Raw genomic sequence first — 17,999 nt, forward strand, 5'->3', positions numbered from 1 at the left:
TTGAATGTTATAAAAGGTGATTGGGTTAAATGTCTTAGGAATAAAGTCAAAGAAAGTATTTTTAAAATATTAAATTATTTAGCTAGGTCTAAGAATATTTGTGTACTTTCGACAATTTTTCTTAGTTTGTGAAAGTTGTAGACCGAAGTTTTCATAGCCCAATTTTTGCTTCCTACAAAGAATGATCATGTCAAATAATATAAGTGAAGAACAAAATAGGGAGACAATTGCTATATTGAGGTCTAACTTGAAAAGAAAAGGTGATGGAAAATGTTATTGTCTTTGAAAAATTTGTAAGGACTTAAACCGTAGAAGACTGCTAATCAAAACAGTTAAGAGACATTGTAGGGAGAATGGTCACATTTAAGGGGGGCATGACTATCATCCATTGGTAAGTCATTTATTATATAATTTAAATAATTTATATACATATGAAATCACTTGATGATGAGTTGATGATCATGGTTTATTTATGTTAATCAATTTTATATAGGTTGATCTCTCCAGGGAAGTACATGATATGAACCACAACAATTCGAAGAATATGGTTTTCGAAGTGGAGGAAGATGGAGGTGCAAATATCCAAGGTGAAGATAATAATCCCATGGAAGATGATGATCATGCACCAAAAAACACAATTGAAAATGATGGTATAAATACATTGATCCATGACACATTTAGTCCAAGCATATTTGATCATGATGATGATGATAGCCTCGATGTACCTCTACTTGAGAAGGCATACGAGCCCCTATACAAAGACTCTGAAACAACTCTTCTCTCTGTTGTATTGTTGTTGTTGAACTTGAAGGTTATGAATAGTTTATCCAACATAACAATGTCACGTATGTTAAGGTATGTCATATATGTCTTTATAGTTAACAAAGGGTGAATAATGTACCACTAATATTTTTTATATTAACAACTTATATTTTTTGCTGTAGATTGATAGGCAAGTTTCTATTACCATCATCAAATATTCTACCTCGCTCATATCGAGAATTATCTACTGTTATGAAAGATATTGGAATGGAGTATCAAGCAATAGATGCTTGTCCCAATGATCATATTATATATTATAAAGAACATGAATTTGTAACACAATGTCATGTATGTCATATGAGTAGATATCAAATGGATCGACTAACAAAAAAGGTGCCTCAATAGGTTCTTCGTTACATCCACATTATTCCATGGATGCAACAATTATTTAGGTGTAGTAGCTTGGCTCAATTTATTGATTATCATGCATGCAATAGAAGTCAATATGACATTATTTGAATCCCTGCAAATGGTTTAGCATTTATGCACATAGAGGAAAAGTGGCAACACTTCAAAGAAGAACCTCATAATCTTAGGCTTTCATTGGCAGTAGACGATGTCAATCCATTTGGAGAGATGAGATCTGTTTACTTGGTGTGGCCTATTTTTGTTATTAACAATAACATTCTTCTATAGATGTCAATAAGGAGGGAGCACATTATGTTGGCAATGATTGTTCCAGGTATCTTATCATTTGATAGATATTAATTTACATGTACTTACAAATCTCTCAATAAAATGGTCAAAATAATTATGTAATGTTACTGTTCATTCAAGTAGGTAAATATCAAGTTAAAGATATGAATGTATATATTGAGCCTCTTATCGATGAGTTGGTGGAGTTATGGAACGGTGTCACTATGTATGACGTGTCTAGACCAATAGGACAAAGACAATTTGAATTCCATGCAATAATTGCATGGAAAATACATGATGCCCTAGGGCTAACACATTTTTGTGGTATGTTATAGTGAATTCAAGTTGTGCACGATAATTCTAATTATAAAAATTAACATATTTAATAATCCAATTATATCATTATCTTGTAGGTCTTCAAAAAAAGGGAAATTTTGCATGTCCAATTTGTGGTCCAAAGATGAAATCTTGTCATTCAAAAAGTTTAGGAAAGTAGGTGTTCGATGAGTGTAGACACTTCCTCCACAAGAATCATAAGTATCAAAGTACGAAAAAACATCTTTTCAATGGGAAAGAAGAGACTACATCAAAGCCATGAAGAATGAAAGCTTGCCTATGGAAGTTAGAATATAATAGAATTAATCGTCGAGGTAATTTCATTCCACCTAATGGTTTATGTTTGTAATTTATATATTTCTATTGTGATTTTTGTTTACTAATTGTGTAATTGATGATCGTGAAGGTCGTCAAGGCAGTACTAACAACCTTCAAAAGGGACTAAAAAGCTATCCTAGACAATTTAGTAGGTTGTCCTACTACGAGCACTTACAAATTGTGCATTTGTTTGATTCTATGCATATTGGAAAGAATATAACTGAGACATTGTGGAAAATATTGGATGGAAGGCGTGACAAAGAAAAAATTGTCAAACTTTGTAATGACATTCATGAATCCAATCATGCATTGAAGAATTTCATTCACTCAAATAGCAATAGAGATTAGATTAATATAAGTTCCCTTTCTTGGTTATTAACGGAGAAACAAAGTGATGCCATAAAAGAAGTCATACGAAAAATTTGATTTCCCATAGGATTTTCTGTGAACATAAAAAATCTCATATCAAAAAAAATGTGAATTTGGGACAAGGCTCAAAACACATGATTGGCATACTTTTATCAAGGTAAGTTATGTTCTTCTGTATTTACAATATATTCATAAACTACATGTATTGTTCATTATGTTATGTTAGAAAACAAAGAAATGATTGGTTTATAATTACTTCAGTACGTGCTTCCTCTATCTCTCCCAGAACCCTTCAACAATAACATCAAACAAGTGATATATGATCTTGGAAAATACATGAGGTAAGTAGTAATATCTATTCAATTTTTTGTATATATTTATTATATTCATTATTTGTTTTTCTTGCTATGTAATCTATTGTATATTATTTTGTAAAGTCTCGTATCTATATATTCTTTGTGACTTGAATCTCTTAATGTAGGTGGTTGTCATCTAAAAAAATCCATAAAGAAGATATAAACTATTGGAAGAGAAGAATTCCTCATTTACTATGTGAAATGCAAAAGTGTCTACCTCCAACTTTTTTCAATGCACAGGAACACTACCTCATACACTTAGTTGAGGAGATTGAATTGTGTGGACCTGTACAGACTAGGTCTATGTGGATGGTTGAGAGGCACTTGAAATCTTTGAAGGCTTTGGTTTGACAAAGAGCACATCCTGAGGGTTCTATGGTAGAGGGATATATGGTATACCAAACTATGGTGTACATTACTAAATATCTTCCTAAGTTTGCATCAAATATCCATTTAGATTGCATTTGAGATCTCGAGCCTTTTAAAAAATAAGAAGGGGAGTACTTGATGGGGAAAGGTACATTGAGGAAAGTGAGAGGTAATAAATTATAAGATGTTATTGTAATAAATTATTTCTTAATCTTCAAAATAAATCGATTGTAAGTTGTCTATTTTTGTTTTTGTACAGGTGCTCGAGAGTGGGATGCACTACATTTGTATATTGCAAACAATCTTGATTGGATGACAGTATGGATTGAACGATGTCAACATTCTAGTTGGACATTAACATGGGAAGGTGTATCTTCATTGGTTAAAGAAGTTCATCATAATGGAGATTCCAATGTTATGCAAAGGGAAATAGATTTAGCACATGGTTTAAGAGATTACTAGGTACGTACAAATTTATTAATCACCTGTATGTTTATCAACTCATGATACAATAATTTTGACATGTTTCACATATTATTGTAGGTTAAACACCACAAGGCTATGTTCTGTAATGGTCATAAATTTCACATCAAAGTGTTGGATGACAAGAAGAAAACTTGTGATTCAGAAATAACTGTAGTCTTTCAAGTGACTAATATTTCATCTAGAAATGACTTACATCCTCGAGAGTCTGAAAAATTGATACTATGGCATTCTAGATGATATACTTGAGTGTGACTTTAGTTCCTCCAAATTAGTACTCTTCATTTTCAAATGTTATAGGCTATGACTTAATCCAAATGATCTTGATAGAACTATTATTGAACATGATAATGGATTTACAATGGTTAATACAAGGTTATTTGAGCCAGTTGGCGATGAGCCCTATGTTCTTCCAAGCCAATGTGAGCAGGTATTTTACTCAAAGGTTCCACATAAACTGGGTTGGTCATTTTTTGTTAGACATGAACTAAGAGGAAGGCCAATAAAGTATAATGTGATGGAAGAAGAAGATACCGAAGAAGTAGAAGATGATTTAGATGCTGCTACTGATGATGATGATGAAGATGATGTTGATGTTGATGATGATGATGTTGATGATGACAATGATGATGATGATGATGATGATGATGATGATGGCGATGATGATGATGATGACGATGATGATGATGACCAGAAGGATGATGATGATGATGATGATGAGGAGGATGATGATGATGAAATTTAGAGGTATGCCATCAATCCTTAATCTATTTAATATTCATTTCTTGATAGAAATATTATTTTCTTATATGGTTACATAGTTTATTCATTATCTATTTAAAAGCTACAAGTTTCAACTAGAAATAGAATACTACTAATCTAAATTAACTATTAATCTAAATTAATTAAATAAAACTATTTAAAACACATATTGATGCATGAATGCATTGAGCCTTATTTTCTTTCAGGTCAAAAGAATTTGTAATTGTTTAGTTTAGAAAATGGAATTCATTAAATATCTATAAAAGGGAGTTGTACCTAGAATAAAATTAATAGGAAAAACATAATATAAGTGCTTAGCCCTTCACTACACCTACTTCCCTAGTAGGCTTATAATGTGAGCTTGATTTAAGTGTTATATTGTGCACTTTTTAATGTTTTTAATTTTTATGTGATGCTTATGATGGATGTGATTATGATTATGATGTGATTATGCTCAGGATAATTGAATTACATTTGCAGGAAACTAAACCCCTTTTAGGAGCATCCCGCATAATCTCATGGATCAACAGGTATAAGTCAATACTCCTTATAGATAGTCTATTTAATACACTTATCAATAGTAAGATTGATGTCTTCTAAGATCTCTCCCATTTGCAAGTACCAGTGAATAGGTATTATTCAGAAGTGTCATCCTTGAGTGAGGGAAATATAGGAATAGAAGAGGAAAGTGAGACATGTAGTTTATCTAGAATAGGGAGATTAATGAGAGGTCAAAGGACTAGAAGGAAATTCAATAAATGCATGAAATTTTTCCTTTCTCAAGGGGGTTCATGTTCTTATGATGATGAGATGGAAGGCAACATTGAGGTGCCCTTCAAGTACCAACATCTACAGAAACATTGGGTACCCAAGGAACTTCCTCCAATAAACATTGATTTTTGTGTTAACAAGAGGATATATCGCATAGCACCAACATCATTACATGGTTTGGGCCTATTTTCTATGGACGGCATAAAGGTTTCTTACAAAAAAGTTTCTAAATTGATGGAGTATGTTGGACCATGTTACAATTACAAAAGTTGGATGCATATTGTTCAATATAAAAAATGTATGCGTAGGTATGCCCTCTCAAAAAATTATATACAACAACAAGAAAATAATCAAAGTAAAAGTGTTGCTATATATATTGATGGAAGGCCAAAAGCAACAGGGAATATTGTGGCTTTTATAAATAGTACACAACCAAGGTCAACTATAAAGCAACCCAATTGCATATTTGAGGCATGGGAGGGAAATTGTGTATTCATCTATGTGATAAAATCAATATGTGCAGTGGAAGAGCTTCTTATTGATTACAATTTGAACTGCATAGATACAAACGAGACTACTATCATGGGGGTGGTACATACTATTAAACCAACTTCTAATTAATGACTCCAACATACCATTTAGTCAATAAATTTTTGGCTAACATTTTTATACTTGATCTTTGACACAGGGTCACAATATGGAGAAACCGCTCAGAGGGGATGTTGGCGATGTTCCTGGCTCATCTACACATGAGTAGGTAGAGCTCATTGTAATTGTGTAAACTAGATAGAAGCAAAATGTTATTTTTTAAATGTTGTTTTCTTCATTTTTTTGGAGTAAGTTTGATAATACTAATAATATTGTTGTCACAGAGGGCCAGTGGTCAGAGGGAGGGAAAGGAACCTATAGTCCCTTAGTATCCCACCCCTGAGGAGGACCCTTTTTATATTGATTTAGCAGAGACCGATGACCCGATCGATTCAATTAAAAAGTTGCTAAAGAAAATTGGCAAATAAGTTATACGTTTGGCAACCATTAAGCCTACTACTCAAGAAATAAAAGATAGGGCATCTGAATTGTTGCACACCTCTGAAACCTTAAAAGTAAGTATTAATAAAATTTTTTATTATAACAAGAGTTCAATAATGGTTTTTATGTTATGCTCTTTTATGGAATTAATTAAAATATGGATGCGTTGTCTTTACAGAGTTTTTTGCATAATTTTGAGCCCCATTCCCATGATGAGGGTGCTGCAGGTGGTTCAGGTAGATTGCATGTTCCATTCCCCACTTGTGTTTTCCACTAAATATATATAGGAATTATCATAATCATTGACAATACATGCTCAAAAATTCCTTTTTTTTAATGCTCTAACAATCTTGTCCATGCTAGTCCATGGGTTCTATATTTATGCATGCTCTAACAATTTTATTCTTCAGCTTTAGATCCTATGACAACACTGCCTCCATCTAGGACAACCACAAATCTCTTTCTGACTACTAAGTTGACAACATGCAGCTTATAGGCATCAACTATTGCACCATCTACTGGTACACAAATCCCTCTTTTTCTCTCTTTTGTTATGTGTTTAAGTGTTATGTGTTTATACTTCGTGACAAAGACTTATGAAACTTTTGAAGCTTTTTGCAATAGGAGTTGCAACATCATTTCTTGGATGTTCCTATGTTCCAAGAATGGAAACGGTGAAGGATGTCATATTGATCGTCAGTGACGATGAAGGCATTCCATTAAAAGTAGCCAAAGTTCTAGGTACTTTAAAGTTATTATTCTACAGTGATATAGTAGTAATTTATTTTTTGATCACTCTTCATCAACTAATGATCCCATGATTGTTTTGTAGGGAATGATGTTTTTTGGAAAAAACTTGGTGATGAGTGTTTGCAAATATTCAAGCCCACCATGCATACCTGGTGGAACATCATATCCTAACTAAAACCCCAAACCACTATTTTGATTTCATATCATTGCTAGAATAGTTTTCCTTTTCATCCATTTCTTGAACTATATTAAAGGTAGCTTCACTTCATTTATGAGTCTAACATTTTTTTTTACTTAAAAGGTGGAATAACCAAGACAAAAAGTTGAAGGATGATCTTATAGAGAGCATGACCCAACTCTTTGGACCTCATGCATTTGAGAGAAACAAGCTCCTTGAAAAAGTTGGTTTATGTTTGAAGTATATTATGGACCAGTACAGAAAAAATTTACAGGATAACCCTAGGTATGAGTGTCCACCCTATGTTCCTGAGGCTGAGTGGCAGGCTCTGATTTTGGATGGAAAGTATAAAGCTGACAAGAAAAATGAAATTACACAAGTAGAGAGTACACAAAGGTATGTGATACTATTGAGAATGTAATTATTTACTAATTAACCTCTATATTTATACTATCTAACATTTTTCAAACTTTGCATAGATTGCTTGACACATCAAAAGAAAGACTAGAAAAGTACAAGACACACAAGCTCGGCTCTGGTAGTTTTTTGAAACTTCAAGCATGAGTTTTAAGTATTAGTAAATGAAAAATTGTATCAATTTTTTTATATATTGTGATGGGAAATGCAAGGATAGACTAGCTTGTCTATGCTCTTGATCCTCAATTTTTGCAACTTTTGTATTTCCTTTTGATATTTTAACTACCCTCCATTGGTTGATGAAACAATGCAAGTAAAATTCACCATACCACACAAAAATGTAGGGTTCAAAGTTCAAGAGATGCCTCATAGAAGAGGATAAGAGAATTGGCTTCCAACAAGGCTATAGAGCCATGGCTGAATGGCTACGAGCTGAAATCAGTGTGGAAGGTTCTAATAATGATGCATCTGAGCCACAGGTAAATAAGCTAAATGAAATTTATTTCAAATTTAATACTTTACCAATTAGTCTATTTGGTGTTAAGTTCCAATCTAAAGTGAGTATATCTATTTTAAGAAAGCAATGATAACAATGTGTAGGATGCTGGAATACAGCCTGACAATCCTTCTACACAATCTGTGAATGCTGAAGGTTTGCATGATGTGCATCCCAGTGGTGGAGGATACATTTTTTATTAAATTTTTTATATGTAATTGCAATTGGTGTTTGGATTAATGTAACGTTTCATATAGCAGCTATAGAGGATGGAGGGGTCAATGTTCATGAGCATGTTGACATTGAGTCCAGACAAAATGATGTGGTCAGATCAGGTAAAGAGTTCCACAATTATGTTATTTAAAATAATTAAATAATTGTAACAATTATAATAAATTATTTTTAATTTAACTCTTTTATTTTTTATTGCAGAGGACCCCCCTTTGCAACAGCATAGGAATTTGAGATCATCAAGAATAGAGAAAAGAACAACTGATGAGGGAGGAATTGATGATGACACTGATCCTCCTCCTAGAGCTTACATAGAAAAAAGAAATAGAAAGATAAAAAAGAAATGATTGTCATCTACATACCTTAATTGATAATGACTGAATTTTATGTCTTAATGAATTTAATTATGTGCTAATGAATGTTCATGAATTATGTGTTAATGCAAAATATTGATGAATGTTGCATGTTTATGAATCTAATGTGTTAATGAATGTTATCATGTGATATTGATTGAATGTTACATTTTATTAATGGTTGAAAGAATGAATGAATGTTAGATGTTAAAAAGGAATGTAGAGTGATGTTAGGGGGAGGGGGGTAGGTTGAAATGAGCTTCCACCTTCACATGGTTAGCCCTGTTTAGTAGAGAATATTAAACTATTCTTGAAACGAAGTGAAGCTCAATAACATACTAAATATTTCTTTATTTTGTCCTATGTTTAGACTATTGTCCTATGCATCTAAGGCTTCATGCTTTGAATTGTCATGACGTTCTAAACTTGTAGCTTTTTTATTGCATCCTTGGATCTTAGCACTGTCTTGGGACTATGTTATCACCAATGATACCATTATCATAATTAACTAGGGAAACCCTTGATCAGCATTGTCTTGGGACTGTGTTATCTGAATATGTTGTTGCTTGGAAGAGGTTATTTTAAGCAAAGGGAATTAGGATTTGATCATATTAGTGATGCTAACACAACACAACACACACTTTGACCCCAAGAAAATTGATTTTGACTTGGAGCTATGGATTGGTGAGGCCAAAAATGGGGGACCTCATCCACAATTAACAAAGTTAAGGCTCAACCCCGAGAGCAAATTGGCACAAGCCTACAATGATGATGGCCTAGTGGTTGTTTGAACCTTGTTGGCCCCTACACCATCACCACCACCACTTAACCAACATAGTTAGTGGTGAACCTCACTTTTGATATTACTAAGTAGTAAAGGAGGTATCACTGTTAATACTTGTCAATTTCATATCCATATTTTATCGATCCTTCATTTGAATCCATGTATGGTGCAGGGGCACTCAAGAAAAAATGAACCTACAGGGTACACTAGGAGCTATGTAGGAGATAATAAAGGTACAAGGGAAATAAATTCCTAATGGAGACCTATTGATTTATTTGATGATGAATCATGGCTATTAAAGCCATTAAATGTAATAAATTTCACAAAGTTGACAAAATGTAACGTATTGCCAAGAATAGGCAAATTGGCACAAATAGGGAGTCAATATGATGTAAGGGGTCATTTGAAGTCCTAGGGTGTCCTAGGAAGAGTTATGGGTGGATGGTAGTTTTTACATGATGTAATAGGCTATTAAATCCCCTAAATGACGTAAAATGCACTCAAAGTGCAAGATCTTGTAAAATTGCCAACATTGGCAACATAAGCCAACTTAGGCTTAAATGGGGTTAGTTAAGGTTATAGGTGTGTGATGAGTGTTTTAAAAGGTCTTTTAGAGTCATTTAGGAATGACATTATAGTTTTCATAATTCTTTAGCTGAGAAAAGGTCACAAAAGATAATCAAAGGTAATGATATTTAAAAAGTTATAAAAATTGTCTATTTGCTGTCATAAGACAGTTAGAAGAGCAATTGGCATCTAAGGGGGCTTTAGTTTAGTTTTATAAGTTAGTTAGATGGGAAAAAATTTACAAAAGAAATGTATTTATAAGACACAAGGGCAGAAGTTGAAGAGAGGTGTATGTAACAAGAAAATAAATAAATCAAAGAAATCTACAATTCACTGTCACAGTGACAGTTTCCTAATTACAAGATTCGACTTGGTAATCCAATAAAGTTCTTTATATTCAAGATTTATTGTTGTTTCTCCTTGAAAATAATTTCATGATTTTTTAACTCTTGGCAAAGAATTTGTAAGTTATTTAAAGAAAAAAAACTATCTTTGAAATCTCTGCTGTCACAGGGAACGTGACTGATTGTCACAATTTTGTAGTCATTAATGGAGACAAGCCTCTCCCACTTTCTGTGAATGGACTGTAACTTGTGGGGGAGGAACTTAAGTGTATGAATATGTTGTTTTTATGATTTTAATGTAGGAGGCTGTAGGTGACAGTGAACAAGGAAAAGAACAACAAGGTGACTGTTGTACCAAACAGTGAAGGTGCATTTGCAAGTTACCACATGGTGAATATGAGAAAATGGAGGTTGGAATGGATAAATGTGCATTGAAAATTTTTTAGAGAGTATTTTTAAAGGTGTTTGAGCCAATAGAAAGGTTTTATGAGTTGATTTAGGGTCTTTTCTAGGAAGCCCTAGGCTAGAAACCCTTAAAGGGAGTGTTTGATGAAAAGGTGTCTAGAAATGCATGGAGGGTCAAAAAAATTATGGAATCCTATCATTTATTAGATGCCTTAAGACTATTTCAAGGTTTGGAGAGTTGGGTATGTGTGCAAAGCATAGTTGCTTTGTTAGGCAAGGGCTAATTAGGCCTAATTGTTGTAGTGATAGCCATAGAAAGGTACAACAGTCACAGGTTGAGAAATTGATATTTGCAAGGCTTGAAGAAAACCATAAAGGATATTTGAAAAGGTGACTAAGTCACTAGTTTTTTTGGGGAGTTAGAGAGAAAAGTCTAATTTGCTGCAAGACAGGGCTACTAGATAGGCCTAGAAGGGCTAAAGTAGGAAATGGTGAAAGATGGGTTGTTGGAAGCTGGTGAACAGTTGAAGCATGGTAGATAGGCCATGATAAGATGGTCTAAGGTGTTAGGGTCAGTGAGAGATGTCGAAGTTGGATTTTGGTATGATGGAGGTGCTAGGTACATTAGGTGACCTAGAAGAAAATTGATACAGTAAGAGATTGTGGTAACGAGGTAGGAAGTTCATGGGTATGGTGTGTGGAAGAGATCTACTAAGTCAGGGACTTCTTATTTATCCTTGAGTTGAATTCTATTTCCTTGAGTGGATTCCAAGATGTTGTTGAATCCTTGAGTTGAATAGGGTTCCTTAAGGGGATATTAGAAGGCTCAGCATCAATGTAACTTCTAGTCCTCAATTTGAAGATTCTTTAGTTAGTTTGTGTCCACTTTCTTTAAAACTAGTAATAAAACCATTTTTAGAGGAATAAAATTCTTACATGGATCTATTGATAAGAACACTTTTAAAACTGTGGAAAGAACACAAGAAACTATAGTTTCTATTGACTCATCTGTGCTATGTGCATCATGAAGTTAAAAATTGCAATGTTGTACAAAAAAGCTTATCAGATATGGAATATTTACATAGAGGTATGCAAATTACTTAAAAGTTAAAGATGTTTAGGTGGCCAATGTCACCTAAATTACATTGCCTTGTATGAATATATTCATTAAAATATACCACCCTCTCTTATATCTTGTCTCTTATAAGGCTGAATTGGCCATGTGTGAGGATGGTTTCAACATATGTGTTTTGATAAGTTTTTTGATGGAATTACATGGACAGGGTGATCCCATGTTACAAAATCTAGTACTCTATGACAATGGGGTGACTTACATGTTCATTCAGCATAACAATATCTACCTTATGGTAGCATCAAGACAAAACTCTAATGTAGCTAGCTTACTATTATTTTTACATCAAGTTGTGGATGTAAGTTCAACAATCTACACTTCTCATTCACAATTTATTTCTTGTTCGAGGCTCTATTTTCAATTATTAAATGGAACACTACATTTAGGGAACTTACTAAACCTGTAGAGCTAGGGATTCTAGTGTATGCATATAATTCTTTTATTTGTAGCTATTGCATGCATATTTAGGTGTTATTACAGTAATCAAGAGTTGTTAATGTTCCTCTTTGTTTTCTGCTATGATTAGTGTTTTGCAATAACTGATTCACATGTCAACTTTAGGTTCAGTTTTGGATTGTCATGTGTGTTATTTTTGCAGGTATTCAAGCACTATTTTGAAAAGCTAGAAGAAGAGTCTTTGAGAGATAATTTTGTCATTGTTATGAGTGTACACATCTATTTTTAATCTGAGCCACAGAGGGTCGAGGGTTCAAAATTCCTTGTAATGAACTATTTGAGAATATTTTATCATGAACTTAAAATTTAAAATATGTGTATATCATATCACCACTTTTATTTCCCATTGTGTAGTATGAACTACTAGATGAAATAATGGATTTCAGGTACCCTCAATATACAAAGGCAAATATTCTTAGTGAATTCATCAAAATGGATAATTATAGGATGGAAGTCACTCAGCAACCTCCAATGGCTGTTACAAATGCAATTTCCTGGCGAAGTGAAGGAATACAATACAAAAAAAATGAGGTTGAAGGCTAATCTAGATTCAACTTTGTGCTTTGCTTGACTATGGCAATTGATATTTAACTAATTTTTTGCTTTTAATTTGTTATTAAAGGTCTTTTTGGACGTAGTAGAAAGTACAAATATTCTTGTGACTAGCAATGGGACAATAGTGCGATTTGATGTGGTTGGAGCATTAAAGATGAGAGCATACTTGAGGTAGTTTTTTCCTACCCCATGCATAATCTTATTATTGAGTTCTTTTAGAAATAAAACTAATAGACTATAGAGAGGAAAGATGGAACTATTTCCCATAATCTCTGCTAAGTTGAAACATTATAACCTCCAGCTAGGTTCATGGAAAATATTATAATGTTACTGCACACCTATTTTTTTAAATATGTACCCTACTTGTGGAATGCCTTGAAATAGGAAAAACCCCATTTTCTAAGTTGAAAGACCCATGTATTCTTATACACAGCTAAACAAATAGAGATATATTATGAGAATGGGATTGGTGCATGAGAGTTTAGATAATAAACATCTTGTGTTTATTTTTACATGGTAGAATTATGAATTACCATTAGACAAAGAATCTACAAATTGTCCAACTTTTATAAGTACAAATATTATGTTCATATTCATTGTTAAGATTTAATAAATAACAATTTTTTGGTCACGAGACAACCAACTTCATTGTTGGATACTTGCATTTCAACAGATTACATGCTTTAGTGAGAATAAAACAAATATAGAAGAATAATGAACTGCGGTGGATGATTGAACAGAGTCCAATTTCTTGGAGAGTTTAGAGTGATAGATTAAAAGTCAAATTATAATGAACAAATGTTGAATTTTAGATTATGCGACATTGGGTCCCATACCCATTAATTTAGCTTGTTTTGTGCAAAATGTGGCTATTTCTAATTTTTATTTATTTATAATGTACTTTTAGCATGACTATTGAAATGTTACATAGCTAGTTGTTAATGACAAGTGTATTTTGATTCACTTTTTTTTAGTGGAATGCCAGAATGCAAACTTGAACTCAATGATAGGGTGCTACTAGAAGCTCAAGGCAAAGCGTCAAAGCATAAAGCGATTGATTTGGATGACATCAAGTTTCATCAATATGCAATCAAGCTCATTTTCTTATTCAATTCCTTAAACTATCAATTTTATCTTATATTAAAGTGCTTGCAAATTCCTTTGATGTTGTACTTGGTCTTTTTTTTCCCTTGAAAATGCATATGTTAATTTCTATTTCTTCTATTAGGTGTGTTCATCTTGCTCATTTTGAAAATGATAGAACTATATCCTTCATACCTCATGATGGGACTTTTGATCTTATGAACTATAGACTTAGCACACATATTTGTTCATATATTCAAGAGAATTTAGTTGTTGTCAAATCTTTGAAGTTTTGTTATGAAGGATATCCTTCTAAAGTAGGTTTCATATCATATGTTTCTATTACTTTGTAGGTAAAGCCATTGATATGGGTTGAAGCTCAAGTAGAAAAGCATTCAAGAAGCCGAGTAGAATATTTGGTGAGAGCACGCAGCCAATACAAAGATCACAGGTTTCAAATTATCTCTCTAGCTTATGTATGCCTATTTTAGATCTAATTTATTTGCTATTTAGATAGATCTTTCTAACATGTTAGCTTTAGGGAATGGTTTAAGTATGACTGATATTTTTGTGTATTTACTAATTTGTCTCATGGTTTTCTTTAACTTTGCAGTACGACAACAAATGTTGAAATTGAATTGCTAGTACTAGCTGATGCATCTACACTTCATGTATGCACATCAATGGGTACTTTTGCATACTCCCCAGAGAAGGATGCTTTGCTTTGGAAAATAAAATCATTTCTTGGTGGAAAGGTATCTTGCAACTTTCATTGGTTTTCTTGTTCAAAGATGGTTAATAGTACCATGGTTCTGGACCTTGATGTTTTAGTTTCTTGATTGACTTATTATGTGGGTTTTGATTCATGAATACATATTGAGGGCTGAATTTAGCCTTTCTAGCATAACTGCTGAAGAAGCAACCCTAGAAAAGTGGGCACCTATTCGTGTCAAATTTGAGATACCATATTTTACTGTATCAGGAATTTAGGTCATTTCTTAACTTTAGTTTAAAAATGTAGATTATTTCTTTTGCGAGTATCATTAGCTCATTACCATGATTTATAACTTATCTTAAATTTGAGTCGTTTTAGGTCATTTTGGATTGACTCCATAAAAGTCATCACAGTGTTGGACCCTTTTGTGTGTTTACTTCTATATTTCTTATGAGAACAAGCTCATTGCTTATATTTATATTGGCCTCAATGAAAATCATTATGCTTTTTAAATATTTAGCTCCACAAGTAAATTGATGCATTGAATAAATGGTTGAGAATTTACATTTTGTTCATTTAGATTTAGGCTGCTACTTTATAACAACTTTCTTTTGTTGCAATTCTTTACTATAGGTCAGGTATCTGAAAATCATTGAAAAGAATGGATATCAAGCATTGCCATGGGTGAGGTACATTACAATGGCAGGTGAATATGAACTAAGAATGATCTAGACTAGTGATAACTGAGACATGTTGTAAACAAGAGAGAATGTGGTATTTGATAATTCTAATGGCTTATTAAGTTGTTTTCAGTTTCTAAATGAAGGATCAAGTAGAAGGATGTTATTTGACTATCCACCTAACAGTTGTTTCTTGTTAAAAACCCATCACAAATTTGGTTTTGTTGTGTTCATCATTCTTTCTTTTATATATTCTGATTGCTTTCAACCGCAGTTTCTTGATATCACCTGATTTACTCTGTAAGGGAAAAAAAAAATTTGGAATGAACTTTGCTTCAGCACTGGGTGGGAGGATATAGAGATTAGTTATAGTCAATTGTTTCAACCACTAATCATCAGAATTGAGGTCAACCAATAACCTTCTCTCCCCCTTCTCTAAATATATGTATTGTGATATCATATTATGATTTGAACAACTACTTAAAAGATAACACATTCTAATTAAGCAAAGAAAGTGTACAATCAAGCTGTTTATTTTAAGAAGACTCTCAAATGTCAAAGTGAACCGATGTCTCAATTTTTTTTATTTTTTTTTATTTAAGTCTTTTTGATATTGCCTTCCCTTTTATTATTTTTTCTCCTTCTTTTTTCATTTCCTCTTTAGATTATTTATTTTAAACACATTACTTATACATTTAATATAGCAAAATTTTACATTAAAAATTGTTATGACCTTGTCTCTTTGTTCTCCGTGTCCATCTCCTCCTCCCACCTAGGCTCTCCCTCTTATATTCTACTATGGTCTGCAACTCATCATTTTTTCTCCTCCAGCTATTCATATCCTGATGATGAATCACAGAGTGTGATTCGAAACGTTGATGCAAAAAAAAATGGCACACAATCGAATCCAGAATGCGCATCTTCATACTTTATCTGATTGTGGAAATCTATTCTTGTCTAGCATTACAACCTCTACAGTAAGTACATAAAATTATTTTAATTCCTTTTTCCATGACTTGGGTTTTGTTTACAAATGAATTTTAATGTTGGTTGCAATTTACTATTCATTTGATATGTAGAAAGTGATATAAATTTAATAGAAGTATTTGTATGATAATTTTAGGTAAGTGCAGCAATCAAAGTGAAAGCTTCTATCATAGCAGTATTTAAAACATCTAGACGAATTGCAAAGTAATTATTTTCTTATTCTACATTATATATTCCTTGGACATTTGAAACTATCAAATTTGGGAAATTGGTGATAAGTTACAATTTGGTTTCATTTTTTCCACTATTGGGGTTCATTATCATAATCATTAGCTCATAATGCAGGCAATTTTGTCAATTCTAGATTTATCTGTTGCCATGCCAATGTGAATTTGATTTTCTGATATACAGTTAACACATCTACAAAATCTAATTCTCAGCACGATATTTATGTTTTATTTTCCCAAGGTTGATTGCTAAGTATAGGCCTACTATGCCAGTAATTTTTGTTGTCATCCCAAGATTGACAAAAAATCAATTGAGATGGGGCTTTACGGGTGCATTTTAGGTATGCTATACACATTATTAAAAAAGAAAGTTGTTCTATTTTTCTTCTACCTAAGTGACATGGATTAAAAATCAAAGTAGCTTTATTATTCTATTTAAGTTTTTGTTCAAATCATTCAAGTAACATTAATTAAATAAAAAATGATGAGATCAATACGCACATCACAAAAAATTATGATGCTTCTTTATTGGCATTAATATCTAGAGATATTTTTGATCCAATTACATATATCGATGTATTCAATCTAATGCCACATCATTGCAATCTTTCTTCATAATATTTGTTTTCATTGAACCTTCCCAATTTTACTGGCTTTTTCTTCCATGGTTTCACTACTTCTATATTTGCATTTGTATAATCGGTTTCACTACATGATATTGTAGTGCACAAAATATATATTGCACATTCCTACTCCACCATAGCTAGAAAAGTGTGTGCATGTTCAAGAGATTTTTTCTATCATAGTTTATCCTTATAAGAAAGCTTTTGAAAAGAGAAATGTAAGGAATCAATTTTAGCAAAATTGTCAGTACTCAATTATTTAAGCAACATAAGTATGACATATTAAGGCTTGAGAAGGAGTGAGGCAAAGGGAGGAGACAAGGAAGGTGAATCTTCCAGCTACATCATTCTCAACTACCTCCAACATCAAACAAAAAAAACCTCTTAAATCTTGCGTAACTTCATTTGGTCACATCTTATATTTGAGCAAGATGGTGTCTTATTGGTGCTCCTTCCATTATTTCATGATATATTATTATCAAGCCATCCAATCGGCTATAGGACAAAGATGATTCTTGAACAATCGAATTAGTAATACGGTTGATCTACATTACATTTGGACACTTGGTTTGAGGTTCATCTCATAGATTCCCATTCATCACAGGATCTTTATCTAATTAGACCTCGATAGAAAACATTGAGATTTCTTGAGCCCCAAGTCCAAATCATGTAGGCTTCAATCTCCACATATCATAAAGCCTATATATAGAGTTGAGCATTCTCACACCATTCAAGAGCTAATGCAAGTGAAGCTTCCAACTACAT

The 17,999-nt window shown here is 32.7% G+C and overlaps 1 pseudogene; it reads left to right on the forward strand.

The window, feature by feature from the left end:
- LOC149569202 (AP-1 complex subunit mu-2-like) overlaps window positions 1–15,449 on the forward strand; it is a 123,865-nt pseudogene extending 108,416 nt beyond the window's left edge.
- The last annotated feature ends 2,550 nt before the right edge of the window (window positions 15,450–17,999 follow it).

Source organism: Cupressus sempervirens, chromosome 3 (genome assembly GCF_028749045.1).
Source record: "Cupressus sempervirens isolate cs-2001-9-10 chromosome 3, ASM2874904v1, whole genome shotgun sequence".
In the NCBI taxonomy this organism is placed as follows: Eukaryota; Viridiplantae; Streptophyta; class Pinopsida; order Cupressales; family Cupressaceae; genus Cupressus; species Cupressus sempervirens.